This window comes from Siniperca chuatsi, linkage group LG4 (assembly GCF_020085105.1).
Source record: "Siniperca chuatsi isolate FFG_IHB_CAS linkage group LG4, ASM2008510v1, whole genome shotgun sequence".
NCBI lineage: Eukaryota > Metazoa > Chordata > Actinopteri > Centrarchiformes > Sinipercidae > Siniperca > Siniperca chuatsi.
Window position 1 is genome coordinate 29,425,975 of NC_058045.1, and position 23,827 is coordinate 29,449,801.

Sequence of the window (23,827 nt, forward strand, 5' to 3'; positions counted from 1 at the left end):
TCCGGCTCGTTCCATCCATTTGTCATTAGTAGATCATCAGCGGGGGCCGACACACACACACACACACACACAAACAGATAAACTGTATTATTAACACCACAGGCAGTCGTCTCTACAGTACAATTTACGTCTGCTTTCACAGACACAGAAGTCTGCAAACAAGTTATCAAATTGCTCCTCAAAGATCTGACACAGATTCAAACAGTTCAGGTGTCTGGAAGTCAGTTAAATAAGCTCAGAGCAAGTAGTGGCTGGGTGGCTTTCTTTAATCACCTTTCCAAAACCAAAAACAACGTAAGCTGCTAACGTTAGCACGCCTGGCTTACCGCCTACAGTAGTGACCTTTGCTACATGCTAATTCTCTTATTTGATCATTCCTTGCTCCTCGCTTGACCTGGAAATCGCTCCGGTCCGCCATCATGAAGGCCGTTCCAATGCTCTTATGTCTGCTCTGAGGATCGAGTAGGGATCTCTGAGGAGACATGAGAGAGGATACAAGAGACCAACTGTCACAGAAGTATTTTACCAGACGTGATTGGATGCTGCAGCTTTTCAGACTGATCTGATCACAACATTGCGGCAGTTTTATACCGACAGACAAACAAAAGAACCAAATAACGACTCCGAAGTTTCAGATTTTATTTGCTTTCAGATTCACCATCTAGTTCGAAATAGTGAATCTGTCGCTTTGATTGACAAAAGAACCTTTCTTCATTCATTAGAATTATTTTTCTTTTCGTGATTTGTTATTTTCCTTTTTAATACGTATCATGAATAATACAGTCAGGGAGAGAAGGAGACATAACATAAAACACATAAAACATAATCTGAGTTATTGAATTTACAAACAAAATATCATCAGAAATACAGAAATAATTATTAAATTTAAAAGATGTGTGAATGCAGGTATTAATAAATGTGCATATCTTTGTCAAACAGTTTAAACATATTCAAACACAGAGAAAGACTTTCAAAAGAACAAAGCTGTGCTGGTGGTAGTAACTGCGTGCCCTTTTAAGTATTTAGACAATGTATCTATAGAAAAATACAAACCATCACAAGCTATAGAACAAAGCTGACTGGCAGCTGATCGAGTTGTGCCTCCATCATTTGAAACAAGAGATGACGGTTGAGAGGAAAGGACGTCTCATTTCTCTAAAAATGTGTTTCCTGGTTTCCGCTTTCCTTCATGTCTTCAGTGGGAGCGTCCTACGGTGCAAGGAAAATACGCACGTGAGGGAAACGTGGATGTAAATTAAGGGACTTGGGACATTACTTCCAAGGCAAGAAGATCGCAAATCACTGCTGACTACATTTTTTGTGGGGTGCAGGTAATGTTTAAAAAAAAAAAAGCCCTGTTCAGGACCGGAATATCAACTGGATGCTATCAGTTTAGCTCCATTAGCTGCGCAGACAAACACACCGTTTAATCCATTCTGTTCACTTTAGCTCTTATGTTTTTGGTTTTGGAAAGGCAATAAAAATGTTTTATGTATGGAGTATCTGCTCACCAGAGCGGTTGGCTTACTGTACCGACTTACTGTTGCTAAGCTATGAATGGACAATCGTTGTCTGTGTCCCAACCATAGATAAAACAAAAAAACGGTCACCCATAGGTTTCTGAAGAGCCATTGTGATGCTCAAAGTGGGTGGCTCCTGTGGCTCCGGTCGTCGCCATCTTTGCAGTGCCGAGGCCGAATTAAGCATGGTTAATGAAACCACCTAGAGGCAAGCCACCTGAGAGGGCACCCACCTGTCACTCAAACCAGTCACATCCTTAATTATGCATAACTTTAAGTCTTAATATAATTTAAACGGGTGAGTTATAAAAAAATTCATCCCCAGCACAGTTGTCATGAACTGGAAAATTATAGAGACCAAAACTGTTTTTTGTACCAGGCTGTCAACATGTTTATTTCTGCTGTGAAGTCAGGCATTTTAACATGGAGCTCTGTGGAGATTGACTCGCTTTTGGAGCCAATTTGCAAGTGGCCATTCGAGGAACTGCAGTTTTTGGCACTTCCGTGTTGGCTTCATTTTTCAGCCTCGGCGGTTGCTGCTTGGTCCCAACAGGAGTCAATGCTAAAAGGCAAAAGGCTAACTAACTGCTAATGGTTATATACACCAAACTGTATCGCTAAACTGAACTGTAAGCTAACCTCAACCAAACAATCGCTAAAACTGACCAGTAAGCTAACCTGAACCAAATTGAATTGCAGTGAACCATTGGCTGACTACTTATCTACTAAACTTGATATTTTGGTATAGTCCCACTCATTATTACCTAACCCAATATAAAAACATAATGCACCACACATTTGTCTGTATGTGTGTCAATCAATCAATGTGTCGTTGTCAAGGTTGTTGCCAGTCTATGAGTCATAGGCAAGAAACGCTTGTGGCGCTTTCTGACAGAACCGTATGCTAACAGTTAGCTGTCGTGCCGAATAGAAAGTTGGTCTTTTCTAAAGAGCTCCAGGAGGTTTACTCCTTCCTTCGTAAAGTACCCGGCAACGAAAACGCTGTGTTCGAGGCGACCATGGTGTTGAAAGGTGCACTCGGCTGAAATAATGTCCCCCATCCTGATGAAAACACCTATGGTGCGTGCATCAATGCATTCATATGGGTGTGCATGCATGAACGTGTGGTACATTTAAGGGTCCCAGTTTGGGGGTTTGAAAATATGGCCACCCTACTTCAAAGGAGTGTATTTTCTTTGCTTTTTTTCCTATCTTTTGGACTACTTCCAGTGTTTGTGATCAGCTCGAACCTATCTCTACTGGATGCATAGAGATAAAACTGAAAAGTATTTTTTCGATGTTCCTCTTGGAGAAGTGTAGCGGTAGTTTGGTGATGTCAGAACAACTAGAGGAATGATGGTAACTCTATAGTTTCTGTAACATTCAGTAGCCTATAAAAGACTTGAAATGAACTTCATTTTGTTTTACGATCCAAAGCTTAGAGAAGCAAACTGACCTGAAAAGTCTTGATCAGTCAGATCGAGTGAGAAACGCTGTCCTGAAACTGTTGTGGCGCTGGCCTCCATTGTCCTTTGTGGTGAGCAGCATTAACTTTCTCTGTATGAAACAAAGTTTTAAAAATTCAAAAAAAAAAAAGACATTTCAGTATTTTGGTGTCACCAAAGAGAAGATAAAGTTTTGTCAGACTTTCCCTGTGTAGACGGTTTGTCCTGCGGCGACAGCAATGCGCCATGATCCGCAGTACAAAAGGAAGAAAAGCGATGTTTGTTGGTGAAGCCAAAAAGCCCGGTCACTTTCATCGAATCACCTAATTATTCCTCTAGAGGTCCAATTAGCCCGATTGTGGCTGGACATGAAGCAAATCGCTCCAGCGAGGAGCCAATGGATTGACTGTGTGTACAAACTGGGTACAAAAGATGGTAAAAATAAACAGCTTTAGTTTCATCATGCAAATTCAGAGCTAATTGTAGGCTATGTTTAAATCAAGAGTTTTCATTTTCTCTCACTAAACTTTTAACTCACAACGGTGGCACACGGATGTGACAATTCTTTTTAAGGGACAAAAAACTGGAACAAAACGCTAAAAATAACACAGCGTCTCTCGTTTTAGCAAATGACTGAATGCAGTTCTGTTATTTAACAGTAGACGATTGAACAACAAACATATGCCACTTCTTATACAGTTTAATATGGTTATGTAATACAAGGGTCAAACTTCATATTGTGCATGCAAGCTAACAGAAAGTTTCGAGTGAAGCAAAGACAAAAATTTCAATCTAAATAACAGTAAATAGTAAAGATTATTAAGCTGAGATGAGATGCAACATTAAAATAAGGCGGTGCAGGGCATCTGGTTCATATTCAGCATAGGATCTTACAGTGTGTTCAGGTCTTGGGTAGTACTACTGCTATGTGAAAAAGTTGTAGTCCTGGGACTGAAGACAAGTTTGAAAATGAAAAAAATTTGGGTGTCTGGTGCGGAGCTAGAAAGAAATGATCTTACCAGACCTCTGTAGCCCGCTCCTCATCTCTGCAGCAGGCTAGAGGCTCGAGGCTAAATTGGCCGCTACTAGCATAACACACTAAAATCTCCATTGAACTGTCGGTGGTCGAGATGCATTATGGGTAATGTAGGCACCAGGTTTTGACAAGGAAGAATGCGTGGCATAAAAAGATGAGCACTCTTTTTAAGCCCACACACCGGCGACTTAAGTTATTAAGATACACCAATGTCAAAGCGCGTCACTTAGTCAAGTAATCGCTTTGCTCATAGACAGAAAATTGTCAACAATTAGGATAACTGATTAATTCTTTAAATCATTTATGAAGCAGAAATGCGAAACTTTGCTGTTCCCAAATTCTAAAAGGTGAGAATTTGCTGCTTTTTTGCGAAATTCGAAAAATTCTTGAAATATCGCAAAAAAGTTTTTTCCGCTTGGCTGGAGTGGAAAAGTTGTTGTATCTATAAAAGCAAGATGTGACAAAGTGCAACGGAAACAGACTTATCGAATAAATCACGACGCACATGAAGCATGTGACTTAAACATCCACTGAAACTTCCGCTTCTCTCGAGATGAAAAATAGCAGCAGACTAAAACATCAGATCTCTGTGGAGCGATGAGGCGACTCAAAATAATACATGAAACACACAAAAATGTCATATGTCAAATGTTTTTTACATTGTTTTTCACTGTTTGAGGTTCGACTGGCACTCTTAATTACATCATCTTGTTGCGCCCTCTTCTGCAATGGTGTAATGGCTGCAGGTGATTGTTATTATACAAATATTGATTATAACCACTTTAAATAAAAATGTTACTGAAAAAAAATCCAAAGCTTTTACAATTGCACCTCACCAGTAAATTTGATAAAGAAAAAAACTCTCAAACTTACCTGATTGGACAGATTTCTTTCTCTATTGATGGGAGTTAACCAGGACAAAGTCCAGCTATGATAGTCATATCACTGTTATCTGACACTGTGAAAGCATTTTTGTTTTTCTGTGACTTTGAGGAGTAACAGCATACTGAGTCACTATGATCCTTAAAAAACTTTGAATTAAAAATACTAGAAACCAGCCCTCTTAATTTCTCCCCGAGTCGAGCGAACATCCATCTTATCTCCTTTCTTGCTTTGTCTCCTCTTCTTCCCCTCTGCTCTGCTGTGACCGGCCAACATTCAGGACTGCATGTTAAGCAAAGTTTCTTTAACAACTGATACTGGTGAGCGTAAAGCACAGACAAATGGGCTGGGATGTGCACCATCCATCACACCCACAGAAGACTCATTGTTTGCAGATTTTAACCTAGAGGAGTTCCTCCTGTTCTTCTCCTGTGAGACTCACAAATCATGAGCTGACAAGGAGTGCCGAGCCGAGCCGGCCTGGCTCGGCTCGACACTCAGAGTTCACAGATTAAAAGAGGAGAGAGAGATCCCTCCGTTCTGTCTGATGCCTGCTCGAAACAGGAAGTTAGTTCATGAACCTGCCTTCTGAACGACCTCAGCAGCTTGCTAATAGCGGTTTGTTTGATTAAGAATGTTTCACTTAATTACCCAAATGCTTTTATTTCCCTTTTTCTGGTAGTTTACAGCTGTAGTGAATTTAAAAAGGTCACTTTCTGACAAGTAAATTGGAAAATTCAAATGTTGCAACGTTTACCTTAAAACTGTTTGACTGCGTTAGGAAATGAAAGGACAATAAAAACTTTACACAGCAAGAGCTTCAAACTGAGCATGAGTTCGATGTTGTGAAGATGTTGTAGGAGCAGCAGTTATGCTGTAACCAGGCTGGAAATTTCCAGGGGATGGTGAGTCTTCAGTACCGCTGGAGAACAGAGAGATCCTGAATGTGAGCCAATTACTGAAAGGTTTCTCCTCAGAGATCAGAGATAGATGAAGCTGCTGCTGCAGGACGAGCAGAATTCAGCACGTCTGAATTTATTCCAGAAAGATCTGTGATTCACTTTTCTTCATTCAGTGACTTCTTTCCCATATCCAAGAAATAGGGCCACTGTTCTGGTTAAAGAAAGATAAAAGTTGGAATTTTATGAGTATAAAGTCATAATTTCTGGAAACGCTGCTTCAAAACACATCCAGTTGGATTCAAACATCATGTAACTGGTTTCATTTTCATTTCAATATTCTAAAATCTCTAATAGGTTGCTTATTGGTGAAACCTATGACATCAGGTCATCTGACAGACAGCTCTCACCTGTTTACGATTACCGAATTCTAAGGAATCATCTTGTAAATCTTTCCTCCACACTTTACAACTACAAATTCTAACTATATTCTTGAAATATTGCAAATTTATTTATTGTAAAATGATGTCTTTATCTTGCAAAATGGCCCTTATGTTCGCCCAACTACGGCCTCTTCACACAGTGCTTGGCCAGGTGAGTGGAGGTGTGAAAGCAGACAGCGTTTGAACCTCTCTTCTTTTTTCATTCCTCACTCTGCTACTTCAATAATGTGCTGCGCATTATCCCCATTTGTACGATTCATTGCATCTGTGACTGCAGGTTTTTCAACGCAAATGAAAATGAAGACGATAAAGTTACTTTACCGGAGCTCTCTTGCTCAACACCACGACACAAAACAAAAGACCTTCCCTTTCTGTTTCCCACAGGTCACTAATGCTAATTTTTCTTGACATTTGTTTAACAGCAGCATACTGTATATACACACTAATTTTGTCATCATCAGGATGTTTAATATCTCCTCACATAAATACTTCCTCTTGCAGGATGAAAAAACACTACACACTCAGCAGCTCTATCAATTGCCAGACATACGCAACACGTGTCAAACAGCCCGGCAACAGGTTTTATTTAGCAGCACTTTATGCAAATCAGATGAAGTGCATCTCGGTTACTTCTGTAGTCTTAGTGAATACACCACTAAATCAAACACATGCAGTGACACAAAATGTTTCACCTCTGATGGTAATTTGTGACTAGCTTCATAAATATCTCTTTTTGACTTTAGGCGGACGACATGTTATAGAAACTAATCAGAGACTTTTTTAGTCTTAGTAGATGAACAAATATTTGAAATAAATTAGTCAGTGAACAGCAGTGTCACATTTTTTGACTAGTAACACAAACTTATCTGTCTCTTCAGTTAGTTTGTCTCAAATATACAGTATCTGTTTGTAGAACCAAGTGCCTAAACCAAATTGTTTTGAGTAATGTGTCTCGTCAGTAACCTCCTCTAACCTGGAGTCCTCTCCCTCCATCACCTGATATGATGTCAGGACAGAGCTGCTGTAATATTACTAAAGACTTTCTTAAAGAGTGGAGCGGTGGCAGCAGTCTGGTTAATATTCCCGGAGGGACGTCCTTTAAAGATATGATAAATGATAGAGAACACTGCGTCTGACACCTGCGATTAGCTAACATTCATCAACAGGAACTAACCACTCCCCTAGAAATGGCTTCCAGGAAACATAATCCACCGTTATAATAAATGTAGCCATCTCTGATAATAATTCACAGGGAAAAAAAAGAAAAATGAGAGTGTAAATGAGTGGCTGTAAGCAGAGCTGTTAGTCTGCTAACAGGAACAAATGATGAAGTAAAGATTTGTCCTGATGGGGAAATATTAATCTGTTCACAGTCAGACAGCATGGAATAAAAACAGAAAATAAAACAACTTTATAAATAAGAACAAGGTTAAGTGTTTCTGCTGGAAGCTTGCTGGCAGCCATTTTGGGGCGCGGCCACAGATGTCAAGTCCATTTCCTGCCGTGTTGCACTACAGTGCAGATCTGGTACTTTAATATGTTCTTTTTAAGTCACATAAGACATGAAGGGCCCGATTTTCCTGAAACTGGACAACAAATATTTGCATTTTTGGGGACCAACAGGGCCAACAAGGTGCAGCTCAGAGGAAGACAGAAGTCAGCTGGCGGAGTCAGGGTATTCAGTAATGACATCACATGAGTTCCTCACGGCATCTTTAAAAGCAGCAGAGGGTGAGGTGTGTATGAGAAAACATAAACACATAACACCCCAAATATTAATGCACATCACCTAAATACTTCCCCAAAGATGTTGTCTGCTTCTTTCACCACTGATACTCACACACACTCACCCCTGTGCTGCTCCGTCAGTTATCTGGCAGATTAAATGGATTCTCAGTGTTACTTAAAAGGTAATGATGAAACTAATGGAGGCTGTTTTTACTCTGTCAGGTTTTTCACTTCACAGCTGCCAGAATGCAGACCACTTAAAGAATCTAAGACCATGATCAGGCTTACGGGGTGTTAAAAGATCTCTTGTATAGGCTGTGAAAAATGTCTTTTGTGTGTGAGAAAGAGAGAGAGAGGAAAAGGTGCAACTGAAGCAGTTTTCCTGGGACGAGCCAATCATCCAGATGGGAACTAAAGCCAAAGAGCGCATTTCATTGCTGGAGAACATGTGCATTTATCTATACATGTGAGGATCAACATTTGACATTGTCAGACTGTTTTCACAACAAAAACGCATTTTCTGCACGTTCACACACCGTCATATATAGATGGGGTTTTTTCAAAGACTCACAAATGTCAACCAGAAGCTGGGAAATGATTTGTGAAACACAATGTTAAAAAGTCTAAGTTTAACCCATAATCAATCCACCTGTCTTCTCTCTATTTTATTGACCCTACAGTCTCATTGAGTTAAATGCATTTCATCAACCGAGAACACAAGCATGTGTCTATCTCCAGAGAAAATGTTTTTGGACATTTTTGTATTTAGGACATTTGGTTGTAATGACATTTTGGTTGTGAGTACATTTTAGTCTGTTGGACATGTTGGTTGTAATGACATTTAAGTGGTGAGGACATGCTGATGATAATGTTACAAAAACAAGTTGGTGGTGTGGACGTTTTGGCTGTAAGGACGTGTTTGCAGGGACATTTTAGGGACATGTTAGTGGTGATGATATGTTGCTTGCGAGGACATTTCGATTGACAGTGGTTGCCTGGACATGTTGTTTGTGGGGACATGTTGGAGGAGACGACATATTGGTTGCAAGAGCATTTGGGTTGTGGGGAAAATTTAAGGAAATGTTTCCGAGGACAGTTTGGTTGTGAGGACATGTTAGTTGCGAGGACATTTTAGTGGTGAGGACATTAGTTGTGATAATATGTTAGTTAGAAAAACAAGTTGGTGCTGTGGCCATTTTGCCTGTGAGGACATGTTTGCAGGGACATTTTGGTTGTGAGGACATCTTGGTTGTGATGAAATGTTGCATGCAACGACATTTTGGTGGTGTGGACATATTGCTTGCAAGGGACATGCTGCTTGTGAGGACAGTTTGGTTGCGAGCACATTGGTTGGCATGACATGTTGGTTGTGGGTGCATGTTGGTTGCGAGAAATATTTTGTTGCAAGAACATGTTGCTTCATGAGAACATGTTGCTTGAAAGGACAGTTTGGTTGTGAGGACATGTTAGTTGCCAGCACTTTGTTTGCAAGGATCTGGTGGTTGTGATGACATGTTGATTATGAGGACTTGAATTTTGCAAGGACATGTCTGTGAAGACATGTTGTTTGCAAGGACATTTTGGTTGCAAGGACATGTTAGTTGCCAGGACATTGTTTGCGAGGACATGGTGGTTGTTATGACATGTTTGTTGTGTGGAAGTAGTTCATGAGGAAATTTGGGTTGTGAGGACAAACTGCTTGCAAGGACATGATGCTTGTGAAAACATACTGGTTGTGAGGACATTTTGATGACATGTTTTTTATAAGATAGTTTGGTTGTGAGGACATGGACCTTGTGAGGACTAGTGGTTTGCAAGGACGTGTTGTTTGCAAGCACATTTTGGTTGTTAAGAAATGTTTACGAGGACATGTTGCTTGGGAGAACATGAAGACGTTTTGGCTGCGTGGAAATCTGGTGTGCAAGGACATGTTACTTGTGAGGACGTGTTGGTGCACATGACGTATGCAGAAGAAATTTTGTTTGTGAGGACTGTTTTGGTTGTGACAACACGTTGAGTTAGAAATGCAGATTTCATGACCTAACAAAACAACACAAGTTCTAGTACAAACTGTAATGTCATCTCATTGATTTGAAGCATTTCAGAAGTAACACTGATCTGTTTTAGCATTTTTAGTGAGATCAAAAATCCATAAATAAAACACCAAAAAGTTCTTGTTCATCCTACAAAGTTGTTTGTAACGATTTCCGACCTCCAGTTTTTTCCCCACTGACTGTCGCTAAGTGAAAACGGCAGCGTTTGGCTCCTCCTCTGTTCCAGGGTCTGAGCTTCAAAAGGTCTTTGTGAATTTTAATGTCACTGAGAGCCTCGTAATTAGTGTTTGTTAAGACGAATGCAGGCGCGTCCACATTAGCATAGCAGCATTTAATGAGCAGTGCCATCACACAGCTCTAATCACCAGGATAAACAAATGAGAGGAGGAAAAATCATTACCTGCTGAATAAAAACACGTCTCATCTGTGCTGACTGTGATGGTTTACAGCATGACAAACACATGAGAAGGAAAATACAATTTCAGATTATAAACCCAAACCAAAAACACTAACCAAACACCATGAAAACATATCCTGTATTCACTGCTCGCCCATTCATTTTTACTTCCTTCTTTTCTTTCTTCCTTTTGTCCTGATTTCCTGCCATACAGTGTTTTTCTTCTTTCCTTTTTTTCTGTTTTTTTCTTTGCCTTTTAGTTTTTTCTTACAGTAGAGAATAAGTTTGAAAAATTTTTAGCAACAAAAATCTGATATTTCTAAAATAAAGTCATGATATTATGATGAAAAACTAATATTTCAGTAATATTTCATTTTAACAGTACAAGTAACTCAAAACAAACACCAAGGAGATGTATATTTGATTTCTTATCAAAAATTAATTTAAATTTTAGTTGGACTTTAATCAGAAGAAATCTGATAACAGATTCACGTAGCAAGGAGCCATCAGCCGTAAGGACATTAGTATTTCTTTGTTCTTCATTCATATTCTGCTAGCTCTTCAAAGGATTTACCTTATTATTGTACTCCATATATCATTAAATAAAGGAGGTCCCTTTTAGAGTTTAGCAACCTGGCCCATTTTGTGACATATAGCTTCGGGCTTGGGTCGGATTATTTTCAAACGTAACTTAATTAGAAAACTCTCTCTCTCTCTCTGGCGCTGCCAGTCATCTGCGTCAACGCTTGACCACGTTAGCCTGGCGAGCTTGCGGTCAGTAATGGATGAAATAAAGCAACAAAAAAAAGGCCACTGCATTGTGAAAACATTATGACCTGGCTGTGACAGATAAAAACCTCCAACCGTCCTCCACAACTCCTCTTAAAGAGCATTGTGATCATGTCTGTTTAAAGTTCTGTTCAGCTTTATGACTGTTTGGACATTTTGAGTTTACCAGCCTCGTTCATCAGGCTGATATTGGGAAAAGGTGAACTTGACCTACTAACAGGTCAGATACTTGATTATTTTGAGATACTACAGTGTTGCATTATGGTAGTTGACTGCAATGTGTGTATCACCACTAAACCTCTGGCTAATCAGCTAGTATACTGCCATGCCGTTTTCTGTGTTGGTCTATTGCCAGATGAATTATTTTTTATTTGTGAGGAAGCCTTTCCAAAGCAAGCATGTAACTTTGTCTTCGAGAAAGAAATAACAAAAATATAGCCTCAGTCTCAGGTATGGGTCTCGACTAGGTCTCGACCTAGTACTGCCAAATTGGAGAAGCGAACCCAGCCCATACTTAGTCTCGGTTTTAGGCCCGTGCAGAACTCTACTCCCTCTCTCTGGAAAAGTGCGAAATCAAATATAAAGTCATTGACTTTTCAAGACACAAATGAAAAATCCCTTTATTTCTTTGTCTTTTGTAACTTCCCTTTTTTATGTTTCCTTTACACGTTTTGTTACATGTTTTATTATATTTTATCTTGTTTTATTTTAATCTTCCCTTAATATTTCTTGTTTTTGTATCAGAGAGACTTTGTATAAGCCCCTTGTTATTTATCCTCTCCTGCACATATCCATTTTGCTTTGTTAGTGTACTTTTACCATGCTGCTTTAATTGTGCAAACAAATTAACTAAACATAGCTTGAGGGTTTTTTTCTGATTTAAAAAAGACTACAACAAAACATGCAAATAGAATTTCCCTCTGCTTTAGTCTGGGCTCAAATACAAAATCTGTTCTTTTTAGATTTAGATATGTTTTTATTTCCCAAATCTGATAAGTCACCCTGCGGTAAAAGCTATTAAAATGTTCAAACCTTCATGTCAACACTAACTTCAGGCTTTGTCATCTCACCCATTGTCTTCATAAATAGCAGAATTAATGGAAACAGTGTGAGCTAAAAAACATTCACACTGTTACACATTAGCATACTAATTAAATACCATCATATCCCACAGCATACAGATCCTCACACTCCTCCCACTCACTAACACAGCTCCCTCTGGTCTTTCTTTGACCTCTGACCACTTTATGCTGTGATGATGGCACTGATTTCATTAATCCTTGGTGCACTCAGATGTAATTAACGAGCCAGCGGAGAGGCTAGAGGTGAATACCAGTCCACTAAAGTGGTGACGATGTGGGCGGCGGCTCCTCTGTCCTCCCACATGTTCAGACATGTCCATCAAACAGAAAGCAGCAGTACTGACCACAGAATGTTAATATTAAAGCCACCACAGACTCCGTCTGAGAGTCTGAGCTTATTTTATGATTTGAACTTTAATTATTCATGAACCATTTCAACAGAGAGTCTCCACTGTTTCATTTATGATGACAGAAAAGGTGAAAGTGATTTTATTTAAGTGTTTTTAATATTTAGAAGAAATGTGTGGGGGAGAAAAAAAAGAAAAATGTGTTTCACAGCAGTATATTTAAAATTAAAACATGCGAAGAAAAGGTAGAATATGGCAGAGAAGCTGGTTTGGACTCCTGTGTTTCTGGGTGATTTAGTCTATTAGATGTCCCCAGTTCGATTTGACCATTAGCTAAAGAACTAAGCAACTGTAGCTAGGCACAGCAGGTCTGTCCGTTTTGGTGCTGTAGCACGAGAGATACGCAATATACAAAGAGTTTGGAGGAGCAAAAGTGTAAGCAACGGGTTAAACTGTATTTTTATACGCTCTAACGTAAGCTGCAAATGTTAGCATGTCCGGCTAAGTTACTAGCTACAGTAGTAATGGTAACTTCCAGAGTTAGCAAATAATTTGCTAATTACATTATTTTATGGGTTTTCAGGTTACGTTTAGTTTTTTTAAGTGCCGTTCTGAACTGGAACCTCCGCTGTGTCGTTTGGTGACTCATTAAAGACTTTGGCTCTTGTGTTGTGTAGCAGGCTGCTGTTTGGCTCAGTGTGACCTTTATGCAAGATATGATTGGCTGTATCAAAATAAGGTCTTCATCTACGTAGATGAATACCGGAACGGTATTGTGTCAAATTAATACAAAACTTGGGGGCGTCATTATGAAACCAAATGATGATAATAATATACATTTCTCCCCTTTTGGTTCCTGATTTTTTCCTGAGGAGGAAAGGAGTTCCTGAGGCAAACACAGGACAACTGATGTACAGAGCAGATATGTATGCTGTAGCAGACAAAAAACATGCTATTTAATTTTAGTTGGACTTCAGTTTCTGCTTCACTTTACGCTCTGTACAGTACCAGCTCACCTTTAAATCATCTTTGACTTTCGCCAACATGAAAGTAATATTTTGACAGACTGTGAACGCAGCCCGGCTCCGTTCAGCCTCAGAAGAAAACGACTACAGTTTCATCTGACTTCATACAACTCTCCGTGTTGAAAACATGAATACTCTGCTTTGTCTTTCACTCTTTATTTCCTCTAATTACCCATCGGCATAGTATCACTCTCTGTTCTTTGTGGCCGAGCAGCAGTACATCCTTTTCTTCTGGCACCTTTTGGGAAATTAATTCATTTTTTGCTAAAGTGTCTTAATAATTACAGTGACATCGAGGTTAATTGCCTAATCTCTATTGCCATGGAGGCATCCCGTTGAAATCCCCACACAATCTGTTACAGAAACAGCAGCCAGAAGATCCTCTGTTACCAGAGGGGACGCTCTGACCTAAATAAAGTGTTTTTTTCCATCCAGCAGGTAGCGGACGGGGAGCTCAGGTACGCTGTTCACTGTCATTAATTTTCCACTTTGATTTAACGCTGGAAACTTGTTCTGGAGCAGAGGGAGGGAGGCTGTCTGAGGTTTTTAAAATATGGAGGTCCAGTGTAACAATGTCAACCAAGGACTCCTGTTAGTACCTTTAATATAAAAGTGCCACAATTTGTTGAATGAAGTCACTTTCTGTTAACAATGGGTAATTCATTTAAGTATCAGATTCATCTTTCACACTTATACGCCCTTAACAGGCAACGCCTTTTTGTGCACACGCCCAAAAATGACAAAACCCAAAGTAGGTTTCTGTTTTTCAACCATTTTTTTTAACCATTTAGATTACAGACATGTGAGGCCATAGGTTTGGTTTCATAAGAATGAAGTAGGCTACCAAAAAACCAAAACAGTTAATATATATTGTATTTATTTATTTTTACATGTATTTTATTTTTTATTAAATTAAATTTTATGTTTGTTATGTAATGACCTGTTTTATACTCCAGCTTTGTTTGCTGTCCTCAGTTTCCCAAAAAATGTTGGCCCTGGAGGAGGGATCTCTCCTCTGTTGCTCTTTCTTAATATCCCTTTTATTTATAAATAAAGTTTACTTGGGTTTTTCCCAATATTTCCCCACTCTCCAAAAATATCCTTACTTGCCCAAAATGTCCCCACTGTTACAAAATCTCCAAACTCCCAAAAATGCATCCATTCTTTCCAAAACTTTCATCACATTTTCTGTCCGGTTTAAATGTCAAAGTGCAACAGAATCTGTAATGGAAACACTCACAGAGTCCTCATTAGATATTCAGATAATAGGTCAATATGTCACACACACGGCCTCCTTACACCCAGGGGGGCGGGGCTGGCCTGTCGCCACGGCACCGAAGCTTCACTGCTGATGGATGTTGTCCTGCATCCAGAGGTGATGGATGTTGGTGTCACAGCGGGAGGCGGACTGGGGTGGAGAGGGGGCTAGAGTCATGGTGGACATTGGTTGGTACTCTGTCCAGGTACGCTGACAAGAAAGAAGTCCCCTTCTCCCTTCCCTATGAGATAGTGTCCCCAACCATAGCAAAAGGTCAGTAATCTGTGATTAATAAGAAACAGCAAAGGGACGCCTGCTGAGGACAGACACTGACAAACACAAACAGTTGTACAGTGTACTTGGGAAGACACTCATTGACATCTTGCACTCCCTAGACACTAACCTTCACTTTCCCAAAATGTCCCAACTTTACAAAAATGTCTTACTTCCTTGCTTCCCCCAAATCTCTTCAATTTCACTCTTCAAAAGTGTCCTAATTTTCCAAAATGTCCTCACTTTGCAAAAATGCCCACACTTCTCAAATATGTCCCAATTTTCAGTTTTCTTTCCCACTTTCCAAAAATGACAAGCTACATCACACACAATAAAGACTCATGTAGTAACTCATGTAGTAACTAAATCTACACCAAGACAAGACGCGTCAGCTCAGGACAAAAGAAAACCTGAGTTTTAAACAAGTTCAAAAAACAGAATCAAATGGCTCAGTCGGTCATGCTGGCGGGGAGCAGCAGCACCGACGGCTCCGGGAGCGGGGAGCAGGACTTTGGCTCGGGGCATCTCGAGGGATTGTCGCAGACCAGAGAGGGCACGCCTGTACTGGGCTCCTACTCGCCCACTTCAATCTCTCCTCTGAACTCTGACAACAACAGAATGAGCTATTGCACATCAGTACAGAGCCTCTCCAAACATTTTAGTGTTAACAACCTCATATACAGACGGGAAGGAACTAAGGTGTAGACTCTCTATATTTGTCTGTGTTGGGTTGGTTACAGAAAACGCCAACAAAGAAATGTTGTGGGGGGAAAAATACAATAAAACCTCTAATTAAAAATGCTTATGTGATTTTTTATCCATCCGTAGCCTAGTGTTGTGAAATAAATTAGACTAATAATCAAGAAACCATTATTTTTCCTCAGACTATAATTGTACCATCAAAATCTATAATTACTTAATTAATATTAGTACTTTGTTATTAGCATACTCACTGGCTGGTTTGGGAGCCCTCATTGTGAAACCGTCATTGGATCTGAGCTGCTATGTTTTTCTTCAATAATCCTAAAAAGCAGTAAATGGTAAATGGACTGCATTTAAACAGCACCTCTCTAGTCTTCCGACCAATCATAGCGCTTTCCACTACATGTCAACATTCACCCATTCACACACACATTCATACACTGATGGCAGAGGCTGCCATGCAAGGTGCCAGCTGCTCATCAGAAAGAGAATTAATGCTCGTTCACACACACACACACACACACACACACACACACACACACACACACACATACACACTCACACACTGATCGCACAGCCTTCGGGGGCAATTTAGGGTTCAGTATCTTGCACAAGGACACTTCCGCCCCAAAAAGAAGTCAATTTCAGTGTATTAGAATAATCCTGACACTTTCTCCATTATGGTTGTCCAGACAAAATAATTAATACTTAAAAAGAAATAGATGGAAAACATTGAAATTAGTTAACCTCCCCAACATCAGGATCCCCATCCGAATGACAGCGTCCACTGTCTGCTCTTACGTGTACAGTACTACTAGTCAGCATAAATACTCCCAATAAACACTGAGCCTTGAACAATCTGTAACTAAACCCCCAAACCATTTTTTTTCAGCTGAAAACCAATGTATAGGGGTATTTAGTAGTGTGAGATGGATTCAGGTCCAAATCTTGACATTTTAGTAGAAAGTATTTGGATTTTACATATTGTGTTATAAATATACATAGCGACTGCCCTCTACAGCTTGAAACCCGGCTATTGCAATTGAATTTTGCAATTGGCTGATCTGGAGGAAGGTGACGTGTATGGTGGCAGCTTTCGTCACTAACCTGTCACCCTTTTACAAAGGGCCATGAATGTGCTTCTGACTGTCAAAGCTCCCACCGGACTCTCTGTGTTTCCAGCACGGACATGGAGAGGCTGACAGCAGCTGCTCGTGGCTGGTTAGTGTTGACTACCAGCTCTAAATGGCTGCGGTGATCAGTCTGGTCAGTGTCTCCTTACTTCCACGCCCCCTGCAGCAGTTGTGCAGAGCCATTTTGTTGCATTTATTATATATGCTGAGAGGGAGGGAGCAGCACTGTCCTTTACTGACTTTATTTGATGTCTATTTTCACCTTGTGAGTCTGTGTGTGTGTCAAAATGTGGACACGTACTGTAGCGGAACCCCATAAGTGGTTTTGAGTATTTCGCCGGGTGTTTATACGTCCGTCTGTCTGTCGACAGATTTTGTCAACGCGATAGCGTCACAACTGTGCAAGACACCTCTCTGATTACAGGTGAAATGACCTTTTCAGGTGAAATGTAGCTAAGTACATTTATTCCGGTACTTAAGTACAAATTTGAGGTACTTGTACTTTACTTGAGTCTTTTCTTTTCATGATGCTTTATACTTCTACTCCACTACATTTCAGAGAAATAGTGCTTTTTACTTCTCTACATTTATCTGACAGCTTTAGTTACTAGTTACTTTACAAATTAAGATTTTTACATACAAAACTTACAAAGAGCTTATTAAATGTTTTGTTATAAATTAAACTACCCAACAGTTTATACAAGTACAGCTGTTAGTTGATTTATCAATTAGACAATTGACAGAAAATTATTTGGCAAGTAATTTTTCATGTAAAAACATTTGATGGTTCCAGCTTCACAAATGTGAGGATTTGCTGCTTTTCCTTTTAATTATTTTAATTTATTTTTTCATAATTTTATTTTGAATTTTGTACTCCTGGTTGAAAACAAGCATTGTGAAGGTCACATTGGCACATTCTGCCTGTCTGTCTCTCCCTCCAGCCCCAATCCCACTTCCCCAAACCTGTTCGTTGCTATTCTCTACCTGTCCACCAGATGCCCTCTGACTTTTGCACCTGATCCAGTCATCTCCCTGACACTGGACCAATTCCAATCCGGCCCCTACACGCTCTCCATACCCAGCCAACCAACCAATAAGCCTTAAGTGGGAGTAGGTTATAAAGCCCTCCAACACCGAGTCTGCGTCGATGCAGGCTTACAAACCACACTCCTCTCGAGTGTCCAAAGGATAAGTAATAAATTGCCTTACATCAAACTGATATTTGATAGACTATTTTCATGCACACATGACAGAATTATGGTTACATTGTATTTTGAAACAAACATGCCGTTGTGTACCCTAAAAAAGACAACACTGTTAATTTGATTTATTCTTTACTCGGATCCCTTCCACAAAGTGGTCACTAGTCTTCCTGGGCTCCACACAAAAACAAAGACAATAAAAAAAGACAACAATTTAAAATCACACAGTATTAATAAGACAAGAAACAGCAATAATAAAATAACATCTATGTGAGATTCATCAATTTTTGTTTAGTGACTTTTTGAAAGCAAATCTGTTTTTGATCTGTCTGATGGTGGGGAGCAAATTCCAGGCAGAAGAAGCCCTATAATGAACAGTGTGGTGTATTATTCCAGATGCAGTCTGCATGAATACCAAAAGATTTTAATTATTTGACTTTATTGCCTGTGTTTTGCAATTTCAAGGACTGTGAAAAAAACCAAGGATCTAATCAAATTAAGAATGGCAAACGAAAAAATGTGCAAAGAAAAGAAATGTGGCCAAAGAAGCATTGGAATGAGTTTTATTTGTTCAATTAATAATTTTTCCTTTCACAAACTTACTATGCCATGAATGTAATGAGTGTACCATGTGCCCATATACCCATATGGCTACGTCTTGTCAATGTTGTGTATAAGATTATCTTTTAGATTTAATTACAATTACCTTTACAAAAGGCGAGGGCGTCCCAAAGCTTGCCGGTGTATTTCCCCTCCCCCTTAATTACGAGACCCTCCACAGCTGCGAGTGTGACTCCACACAGAGTGCACTCTGTCACGGAGTGGGAAGGTGTAGGGGCCGGATTGGAATTGGGCCTCTGACTCCAGCCACTCCCTCCTGCTCTGCAGTAACCCCTTTCCCTCCAGTCCCAGTCACCTGACCTTCCCCGCCCACCTGTTCACCTGTTTCCACTTTCCCTTGTCAGCCCTGGAGTATTTTACCAGCCCTTTTCCACTCACTCCTTGCCAGATCAAAGTGAAAGTTGCAATGTGCTTTGTACTTCGGCTTTCAAGCCACCAGAACCTGAACCGAACTCTGCCCCTTTACCTGTACCTGAACCTGCCAGCCTGCCTACCAGCACCTGCCCTGTAAGCCAATATAGACATTTTTCTGTATTGAGTACTTTTACTTTTAATACTTTAAGTACATTTTCCTGATTATACTTACATACTTTTACTTAAGTAACATTTTCAAAGCAGGACAGAGTATATTTACAGTGTGGTATTAGTACTTTTACTTAAGTAAAGGATCTGAATACTTCCTCCAACACTGAAGCTCGTCCAGCTCGCTGCTGCTTTTAAGTAGAAGTCGCAATAATTAAAATTACTCCTCTACAGGTAAAAGTCTTGTGTTAAAAATCTTACTTAAGTTGTAGTACGGTCACATTAGCAGAAGAATGTATCAAAAGTAAAAGCACTCATGAGGCAACTGAATGACCCCTGTCAGTGTTACATTATATTATTTCATTGTTATTACGTATGTGTTACTGTGTAAGCAGCATTTCATGTTGTAGCTGGTCAGAATTAAGCTAATTTTAACTACTTTTTATGCTGCTGGGTAGTGTAATCTATAATGCATCATTTTATAAACTGAGCATTTATTATAAATGTAAAACCTTGATCCTCAAAGTAACTACAGCTGTCAGATATACATGTACGTAGTGGAGTGAAAAATCAAATATTTGCCTCTGAGATGTAGTGAAGTAGAAGCAGAAAGTGGCATTAAATGGAAATACTCAAGTGCGAGTAACTCAAAATTATACTGAAGTACAGTACTTGAGTAAATTACTTATTTAGTTAGTTTGCACCACTGATGGACAGCAGGTCCGCCCGCACCACTGACTCAGATCAGACCGTTATTTTACAGCCGCTCTGCCTCTGAATGCTTTACTTTGGCAGGCCGGCTGTTGCTTTAATCATAATGACAGTGCTGTAATACAGTGTTCATATGTAGAAATTAATATTCGGAGCAGTAACTTTCACTCAGCTGTCTGTCATGTGGATGCACAAAAATGACTGGCACTGACTCTCGTCGTTACAGTCAAGTGACATTTCAATTTTCACCGCCAATCAGCCGGCCCTTCACATGCCGACATGCGGCATTCTGGGTTGTCCGAGTCACACTGTCTACATCCGTGCAGACAGGCCATTTATCTCGGTTTGAAATGGCGGCGGCCCCTTCGGCGCTCTGACGGCAGGAAGAGAAGGTGAACAAACAGCTTTTCAGAACATTCGGCAAAACGTCTACCATCCTCAGGGGCAAAAAACGCATTTAATTTAGTATTTAATAGGTTGTCATAACATGGCACACGGCCTGTGCGAGTGATTGAATAAACCATTACCTCCCCTCCTGCAGTGGTGGTGTGTGTTGGGACCCGTGAATGCTAAGTGTGCCTTTGAATGAAAACAGCAGCATGTCACACCTGCAGGAAAATAAACGGTCACGAGTCTGACACTCTGAATGCATTAAGCTTCATTTCTGTTTCACTGCATTTCACACTAAAAGACAAATATACTGTCTTTATATTTTAAATTCAGCTCAGGCAGTCAAACTTTATTTATTACATAATTAATAAAGTTTAGGTTTACAACAGACATTATAAATAGTAATACATTGCCTTGTACTTTTAGTTATTTTAAGACTATTATTTTAAAAATGGTCAGAAGGAATATTAACCCTCTGTAGTTCAGGTTGATTTTGGTTCATTGTTGGCAACTTTCTATTCATTTTTATCTTTGTTTAGCACTGTCCTTTCAAAATTGCAGATAAAACCAAACTTTTAATCCCAGGCTTTTTGAAGGCCCTCCCCATGTTGGGGCCCTATACTTGGTTCCAGGCCTCTGGGTATGACACTTATTCATTCATTCATTCACTCACTCACTCCTGAAAATAATGAAAAAATAAAACTGAAGTAAAAAAATTAGCTAAAGAAAAGAGAGAAGAAAATGTTTAGTCTATAATCTATTCATCTTTTCTTAACCTTTGACCTCTGAACTCTGAAGCCATTGGTTTCCTTTATTTGGTCATGTGTGTTCAGTAAACGCTGCACTGCGTGGGAGCAGGAAATCATTTTATTGACACCTGCAGTCGGATGCCACTCGCTTACTCGCTCGTTCCCACCAATTAGCAGTGACCTCTGGGGTGACTAACAAGGTCGCCGGTTATGGATTGCTCCCATATTTACTTACATAACCCGATCATGAGCTCAGAAGATAAATTACACCACAAACTGTTTCAGACAAGCCTGCTGGATATTAATTTATAAGCTTTGATTCGTATATTTATAACTGCAGTGAGTTATTAGGCAGCAGCAGCAGAGAACAAGAGGAGGAAACGTGGAGGAGAATTTAAAACTGGAGCAATGAGGGAGGAGGACACGAAGAGACCAGGGACTTGTGACCACGAAGTGAGTTCAAACTTAGTCTGTGTCTCTTTCGGTTGTCTGGATTCCCTGAACTCAACATCAGTGATCCTGGTAACGGCTATCATGAAGCGGGGTTACAAACTGGCTCAGGTAAGTTTTCCAAACCAGCTCTGAGTGTGTTCACGTGAAAGAGAGAGAGAGTTCTTAATAACAAGCCAACAGGCCTTTTTTACAGCAGGCATTTTGAATTGTCACAGCACCAAAAGCACAGGTGACACAAATTTTAAACGGATTTTCAGAAAATCAGAAAAAGCGCAAGTCAAACCTCAAACGAACAAAAACGTGATGGAAATATGTTTGTTTCGTGTATTAATTTGAGGAACGTTACAGTTTCTTCAGCGCTCCACACAAAACTGATGTTTTCGTCTGTGTTTCCATTGCATTTTGTCACATTTGCTATTTGTCGATGCATCAACTTCTCCATTGTTGCCAAGAGTAAAACGTGAAAATGTGGTTGAGGTGCTTCAAAAGAGTTTTGTTCCTGTAGTCTTGGTTTTGTAAGCTTGTACATTTAAAAGGTTCTTTATACGAGATTCTGAACATTAATGTAGCAGCAAACAACTAAGTGTGTTTAGTGATGATCTGTGAGGTAAAATTACTGTTTTATCTCAATGGAGTCTGGTTGGCCGTGGCGTCCATTTGTTTTGGTCGGAGATGCTGGTGCTCTAGATACAATCCGCCATTGAGTATTTCTTTCTAGTCCAGCTGGCGTCCTAGTCCTAACTTCTATTTAATCACATTTATGGCTAGCTTCAAAATAAATGTTTGTATGACAGCTTATTACACAGACTCTTCCCTCAAATACTTTGTGTGGGTATTAATGAGCCCTACTATGTTGGTACATAGTGGCTGGACCCAAAAGCATGACTAGCACAGAGGGAGTTGAAGTAGTTAGTTTCAGTTTATTACAAAGTACAATGAGTAACCAGGAGTGTGGAGGTGATCGCTGTGAGCCGGTGGACTGGCTGAAGACAGCGCGCTGAGGTGGAGCAGCGGAGATCCGAGGTGAGGTCTTCCTGGAAAGCCGGTGAGTAACTTGGAGGGAGGAACCTGAACACAGGGAGTCAGAGAGCTAGTCAGGGTTTCCGATAACATGAAGGTAAACTTCTAGAGCGGTGAGTCAGAGGCCGAGGAGTAATGCCACTTGGGTAAACAGACGACCTGGCGAAGACTGGTGAGAAGAGCCTGGTAGATATACTGCCAGGTGTTGATTGGTGGATGGAGAGCAGGTGAGCAGCAGCAGATGAGTAGCAGGTGTGTCAGTCTCTGATTGGAAGTTCACCGGAGGTCTCGCCCCGCAGCACACACACACACACACACACACACACAGGAGGGGAACCAACAGGGGACAAACAGACAGACACACTGGGAATGGTACAGCGGTACCATGACACATTAGCAGATTTGCTTGCTAACAATAGTGCTTGCTCGGCTACCACATGTCATGTGACCCTCGCCTAGAAGTGACCCCCCCCCATGTCTCTTCTTCAAAGGTCAGCACTGTCAAGACGGTTTGCTATTGATCAACAGTGCAAAGTTCACCACAGTTAAATGCTATATGAAAAATTCATATGGATCTACTGATAGCTGCAAATCCATTGACTTGAATTTATTTCATTCCAAACGTTGGTGTTGAAAACACGCTGGCCTTTATTCAGACTGGGGAGGTTGGGTGCATTTGGACAGCGGCAGAATTGATATGCTGAAACAAATAGAGAATGACCCGAGTTAAACTTTTTTTTTCTCCTATTTTTTGGGGGGGGCCCTCAGGAGAACAACAACATGATCTGTGGTGAAGATCCACCTTCAAACAGCAGAGTGTAATGAAAAGCTTCAGTTTGTGTGGAGGAGAGTTAATGGAGCGCGATATTGGCCCTTTAAAGTTTAGTTCCCTGTAGCTCTGCGGCACGAGTGTCAGACTCTCCACTGAACACTGACAGATTGTGAAGGTGACGTGAGACTACAAGGCGTCTTCACCATCAGGATGACGGACAGCTGACTCCTGTCATTGTAATGTCACCACTCAGCAGGAAGTTACATCAACATAAACCATCCATAATCCATTTGAAATCAGAAATAAAGCTTAACAATTTAGCTTGTTAGCTAAAGGGAAAATAAGCTGTTTATTCCCACCATACAATGCAATTG

At 40.2% G+C, this 23,827-nt stretch overlaps 1 long non-coding RNA gene across 1 annotated transcript; it reads right to left on the reverse strand.

Annotated features, from left to right (window-relative positions):
• Window positions 1–1,004: 1,004 nt before the first annotated feature.
• On the reverse strand, window positions 1,005–5,084 carry LOC122875049. Its single transcript, XR_006377732.1, has 3 exons — window positions 4,875–5,084; window positions 2,977–3,077; window positions 1,005–1,209 (listed from the first exon to the last, which is right to left on the reverse strand). It is a non-coding gene; the product is annotated as an uncharacterized LOC122875049 (long non-coding RNA).
• Between the last annotated feature and the right edge of the window lie 18,743 nt (window positions 5,085–23,827).